Consider the following 7,090-nt stretch of genomic DNA (forward strand, 5'->3'; position numbering starts at 1 on the left):
CCTGTAAATTACCCACAATCCTCCTGTGAACAGGAAACGAGCTCCAGCTGCTGCAGGTGAGTTCCTGTAGACGTTGTTTTGTTTTTTGTTTTTTTTTCGTTGTTTTTTATTTTATTTTTTTTGCAATAAGCTGGTTGCCGCGGCAGCCGGACGCTCGGACGGTTCTGGCGGTTGGACATGTACAGCTGGACGGTCACTCCCTCAGGAACAAGTGACCTTTGACCTTTCTACACGGTTGTTTTTAAAGTGCCCTTTGTTGTTCTGTCAACAGACTCTTCTTCTTCTTCTTCTTCTTCTTCTTCTTCGTTTTGTTTTCTAACGATGTTTTTGGATTCTCGTCAAGTGCATTTCTGTCGTCTCATTTTACCTTTTCAGATGTGGGACGAGTCCGGGTGTCTCTACCTGTACAGGAAATACAGAGAGAGACCAGGGGCCTCATTTATCATTTATCAAAGAGGGTGTAAAACTGCTACTACATTTTTGCGTACGGCGAAAAGACGAAAATGGCGTACACCCAAAATATTTACACCTTTTTCAGATCAATCAAACTGTGCGTACGCAGCACAACTCTCCGTAATGTCCCTTTGATAAATCACACCGGACCCAAGAATGGTGCACACGTGAACACACCTCTTACTCCACCCCCAGAACGCCATATATGGTCAGCACGTGCATATTAATTAGCCATGTGGCTCTGTGGAGCGGCTACAAAGTGACAAAGTGACAACGGAGACAACGGGTGGAGGGGGGGGAGAGAAAGTGAGATACATGGCATCGGGCAATAAATCAGTCAGAAAAATGATCTTGCATTTTAATAAGCTACAATAAAAAACAAAAACCTCCCAAATCTCAACAAAAGGGAGCAGAAAGAAGAAGAATCTTATGTAATCTGCCCGTTTATCCCAGAAAATCTTTTTTTTTTTTCTTTTACCTAGATGTTAAAACAATGTAGGAAGCAGGACGATAGTTACCATTACTTTGAACGCCTTTCCACTACACAGTTATAGCTTTACTGGACTCGGTTTAGGTCATTTTCCATTACAGCTGAGTCCTTCATAGTTCCTCCTCAGGGTCGCGTTGTCTCACTTTTTATTCTCCCGTCAGCTCCAAACTCACGTGCACCTCGTTAACTCAGGTGACAGAATAATAACAGTCTCAGTAGCTGCAGATCAGTGTGCGCTGCTGCCGGTGTGTTTTTAAACTTGGATGGTTTGATCCTTGTCGGACTTCACACTAGAGTGTGTAAAAGCAAAAAAGCAAAATCCTCAATTTATCTCTGCTCTGTTTATCAATTAACATATAGCCTAGTGTTATTATAGAGCCTCAAAAAAAGGTGTAAATCACGGTACGCCAGGGTCAAAATGGGTGTAAATGTCCGCACTTTTTTCCCGTCAGGTTTTGGCTTGATTATGATAGATCCCAAATTTGGCGGAGAAAAGTCCGTACGCACAAAACGTGGGGAAAAAGGGTGTTAAAAAAAAGGAGGTGTATCCACAATGATAAATGAGGCCCCGGGTGTCTCTACCTGTACAGGTAACACAGGTGTTTGGACTCGTTGAATGTGAATCAGTCTGAATCCAGTTCATGTTGTACAGTTTTTTATTTTTAGTTTTTTTTAACCTTCGACAAGAAACTGATGACGAAAAGAGCAAAAAGAAGGTTTTTAAATCTAACCCCCCTCCCCCCTCCCCCCTCCCCCTCGTTCTTTGACCTCATCTGAAACACAAATGCCTCTTTTCTTTTGAATTGATCTGATTGGTCTGATCAGTTCCTGCCAGGGAGAAACAGGAAGTGACAGGAAACCGCCACAATAAAAGTCAGAGTCAGTTTGTTTTTTATTTATTGAATCTGAATCATAAAGTTCAAGTGAAGATTTAATTCACTTCAGTAAAATCTGACTCTGATTATTGATTATTGATCAGTGGTTTGGGCCGATTCCCTCTCTCTCCTCCTGGCAGCGAACCGGTTCCTGTCTGAAGTCAGTTTGGTTTTTTATTTTTGATTGATTGAAGCACTTTCACCCCGAGACAAAACGACAAAACGACAAAACTAAAAGTCCTGAGAGTTGGAAACTCGTTCAGGCTTCAAATTGATTCAGATTTATTTTCATAATCCCTCTCCGAGAAAAATTAACGAATCATGTTCAACTCTTTAAATCTTGATGAGTCGTGAACTCGTCGTCGGCACCTTGTTCAAACTGGAACCAAATGATATTCAGTATTTATCGGCTGATTGATAATTAATATGAACCAGCAGCGTTCAGGAAACTCAACTGTTCGCTGCTGCCGCTGCACAAAACGTTGCAAAGTCCGATCGTTCAAACCAAACGGGTTCAGTTACAGAGACAAACGCCGTTTTGTCAGATCATGTGGTTCAAGACGACCAATCGGCTCGTTGTCTCTACACGGGAAGCAAAATGAATCCAAATGACAGAGAGAGACTCAGACTCACACCAGACTGTTCACACTCCACCAGCCAGCTTTGATTTCATCTCTCAGTAAAAAAGGTTTAAAATGAATTGGAACGACTTCTGTTGCACCGGTTCAGATCAAACTGGGTTCAGGAAAGTCAAGTTTATTTAAAGGGATAGTTCACCCAAAATTGAAATTTCCCTCATTATCTCCTCCCCCTCATGTGGACTAAGGGCTGGGAGAAGTTTCAGAGTCCTCCGTGGCTTCTCTGAGTTACAGGGGGTCTCGGCATAGCAGTGCATGTCCAGTGCATGATACCAACTGTCATCCAAAAAACATCCAAATACCTCCATGCTGCTCGTATGTAATGTCTGTCTCTTCGAGAAGCTTCCGCTACAAACAAGCTTGAAATATAGACTTATTTAATTTTTTTCGGGACAATTTCTCATTTCGGGGCTTCAATACAAGAGGGACATTACATACGAGCAGCATGGAGGTATCTGGATGTTTTTTGGTGTGTCTTTTTGTTACGAAGACAGTTGGTATCCATTTGCAACCGTTATATGGACATGCACTGCTACGCCGAGACCCCCTGTAACTCAGAGAAGCCACGGACTCTGAAACTTCTCCCAGCCCTTAGTCCACATGAGGGGGAGAAGATAACCAATTTCAATTTTGGGTGAACTATCCCTTTAAAGTGGAACAAAAACTAAATCCAGATCAGAATTGATAAACAGAAACAAATGTATAAATAACCTGCAAACAAAGAAAGCTGAAGCTGGGGACACACGATTCACAGTCAGAAAAGTTAGTTACTTCAGTCGCAGCGATTCAAACATGTTAGAAGTTTTCTCTGGACGCAGTCGTCTGGTGTGTTGGTCTGAGTCGATCTCTCTGTGGATTTGTGTCGAGGCTCGTACCACAGGGAACACGTGTGTGTGTGTGTGTGGGGGGGGGGGGGGTGCGGGTGCGGGGGGGTAAGAGATTGTGTGTGTGTGTGTGTTGGGAGGGGTTGGGGGTGTTAATGTTGATATTTCTGTGACGCTTCAGCGCGAACAATCAGCTGTTTGTTTGTTTTTTTGTTTGTTTTCTAAGCTTTGTAAAAAAAAAAAAATGAGCCGAGACTTTTTCTACTTTTTTCTGTTTTTAACTTCGTCTGAACAAATGTTTGAAGCAATATGAAGCCGAGCCCCGCCCACTGGCTAAGCCCCGCCCACCAGCCGGCCGAGCGTGAAGACGCTGGTGAACTCTCACTAGCAAAAAAAAGAGAAAAAGAGAAAAAGAAACAAAAAGAAAAAACAGACGGCGCTCCAACGTGCTGGTTTTGGTTCGTTGGACTCGGGTCAAACCCTCCTTTTTTAATTTGACGATGTTTAACTTCCTGTTTCTGCCTCTGAACGCAGCTTGAATAACTAAAAAAAAAAAGCTTTGCAGCTTCGCTAAATGTCCGAGTCGCCCAACCAACCAACCAACTAACCGCTTTTCTGCAAACTCGGACCGAACCCGAACGTCGCCGCGGTCGGGTCCGATCGTTGCTCGTCTTCAGATACCTCAGTTTTCTTTGTGAAACATTTCAAGTTGTTTGCGTTCGGTCTCCACACAGACCTCATTACCTCAGCACGGCGTCCGGCGCTCGGCGTCACCTCACCGCGGGAACCGCCTCGTTCCCGTTTTCACTTGTTTTTTTTTCTTCTTAAACGGAGCCTGAAGCCGTCGCCCCGGCAACCACACGACTGAAACGTCCGGCGCTGCTCAGGGTCACGGGTCCGGGTGTTCATCATCAGTTTACAGTCGCTCACTCATTCATCCGCACAATTCAACTTCTATATTATTATTATTTATTGATTGATTGACAATAACTACACACACTACACACTCAATAGTGTTTGTGACAAAATCACAGATTTGAATAAAAAACTATTAAAGGGACAACGAGGAGTTTCTATTCGGTTATAAAAAAAGTCTCATATTAATGTGGATGAATCTACGTTACCACTTGTTAATGGCTCCATTTTAGATAAATCTATGGTTTTGTCTCTATCGTTTACACTTCGCTTTTCCAAAACTCCTCGTTGTCCCTTTAAGATCACCACTACTCCACTCGATCCCAGAGGAGGAACGAAAATGCTGTATGTGTGATCTCGATGTGACTGAAAGTGAATTTCATTTCGAAGTGTTTCCACACTACATTTATGAGCCTCCGCACCGTGAAATTCTTTGACCGGTGCAAGACAGACTCATGTTTTCATTCATCAAGAATTAAAGTCAGAGGTTGGAAGACGATCACATACCGTCGTAGTTCCCACCATAAACGGAGATTCGGCGGCGTTATTCTCATGACTCGCCACGAAACCTAAAGTAAAGAAACGCTGGTCGGCTCGCCCAGCATTTCCACCACCACTAATAATAACAAAATAACCATAGAGACAAAACCATAGATTTATCTAAAATGGACCATTAACAAGTGGTAACGGAGATTCATCCACATTAATATCAGACTTTTTTATAACCAACTCCTCGTTGTCCCTTTAAAAACATGAAAATATGAACAAACTGAGAAAAAAAAAGGAACTTCAGCTTCAGTTTTTCATTTTTCACATGAATCAGAATAAACCAGATGTTTCCAGATGTTTCGGTCCGACTTTCAGTTGTGTGGTTGTAACGCGACGGCGGCAGCTTCCCTGCACTGTGATGATTTAACGCATAAAGCCGCCGACGGACGGAGGAAAACCTCTTATCTCCGGACATTGAAGTGAGCATCTAGAGGAAGGTGCGTTCGCTGTCCAAGGAGAAAATAAGTTTAAAAAAAAAAAGCAAAAAAAAGAAGTTGTCTAGGTGGTCGTGAGGTTTTCCCCCAACGACGGCGGCGGCGGCAGCATCATGTGACCTGTCGACCAATCACTGCTCCTCCTGTTTGTTTACAAAGCCATAAGAGAGAAATGGATCTCGCTGAAAACGCACAAAAAGGGAATTTCTTTTTTTTTTTTTTTTTTTTTTAGAATTAACGAAGTGAAGATGATTAATAAAGTTCAAAACGTCGAGGGCAGGTGCAGGTTCGATTCCCTCGTGTCCAACAAACATAGAAAACACATTCAAACACTCATTTAACCTTCGTTGGATCAACGGGTCGATGAGCAGGAGAAGTGATCAATCAATTAATTAAAGGGATATTCAACATTTAGTCAAACTGGCAACTGGAAATTCATGCAAAACCACTGATGCACGTTGCCTTCAGGGACAGTTTTTCATCAACAGTCTCTGTATTTCCCTCTAAAACAACTCTGTGTGGTATCGTTGTGTTATTATCTCATAGCGTGGTGAATGTGCAGCTCACAACTTGTCCACCAGAGCGTTGTGGAGTTGTTGGATTGTGTATTTAATGAGTTTAATGAGGGAAACCAAGAAATCCCATAATGAGCCTCCGTAGCGTAGCTCTGAGCAGCTCACGCATCTGCTCCGCCATTCTAAAAACAGCTTGCACCGACAATTAAAGGTAACGATCCTACTGCTATGACTATAGGGACTATGGCAATGGGCCAATTTGACTAAATGTTGAACTATCCCTTTTGAAGTGAAATGAAGACACGCGTGATCATTACAGGAAACACGTCATGACGAGTTTGTTTTGAACTTTATTTTGAAACTTCAACCAGATTCATTTCTCTTCACCCCGTTGCAGGAGGACGTTCAAAGACACGAGCCTGTCGCCGTGACACTCCAACGGTTTGAAACGCGTTCAGGCGCCGTTAGTTCGTTACTTAGTTACTTAGTTCGTTAGTTCATTCTTGTACATATCACTGAGCACATCACAAATTCCTGTGAGTTCTACTTTATGTGTCGGAAGTTTTCTGAAAAGTGGTTGTGGTTCCCGCGCGGAGGGAAAACGGGAAAACGATGTTACTTCACTTCGGCCTCGTTGGCGAAAGTCGAGGCCGCGAACAAGCGAAAAGAGCGAAAGAAAGAAAAAAAGAAGGGAATCGAGCGCAGTAAAACGTGTCAAAGCAAAAAAAATAAAAAATTCAATACAGCTGGACTCGGAGCCCAGAGCGACCGGGTCTTTAAAGGACAATTCCGGGCAAATTCAACTGGGGGCTGTATGTTCCTAACATTTCAGGTCTAAAAGAAGGAATCTGAAGATGTTCAGTTTAATGTCTCCTGTTTTGTGGTAGTTATGGTCTGTCCCCGCATCGCCACGGCAACAATGAATGGGAGCGTATTGAAGTTCTGCTGCTTAGGCTGTTTCCATCCCTCAAAGCCACAGACAGCGTCAGATGGAGACTCAAACATGCACCCAGAAGTTTATTTACTTCAAGCAAGCCGACATGTTTGTAATTCAAAGTCTCGTGCGAGACCCAAGTTGACGCTCGGTGTGTTCAGGTGCAGTGGGAAGCTCCCGTTTGTGTCAGAAACACAGGAATATCAACTCTTGACTTGCTTCAAGTGAACATTTTTTTCCACAGACAGCGTCAGATGGAGACTCAAACATGCGCCGAGAAGTTTATTTACTTGAAGCAAGTCAAGAGTTGATATTCCTGTGTTTCTGACACAAACGGGAGCTTCCCACTGCACCTGAACACACCGAGCGTCAACTTGGGTCTCGACTCCGCCAGACTTTGAATTAGATCTAGTTTTACAAACATGTCGGCTTGTTGAAGTAAATAAACTTCTTGGTGCATGTT

The sequence above is a fragment of the Trachurus trachurus genome (genome assembly GCF_905171665.1).
Source record: "Trachurus trachurus genome assembly, chromosome: 8".
Classification (NCBI taxonomy): Eukaryota; Metazoa; Chordata; class Actinopteri; order Carangiformes; family Carangidae; genus Trachurus; species Trachurus trachurus.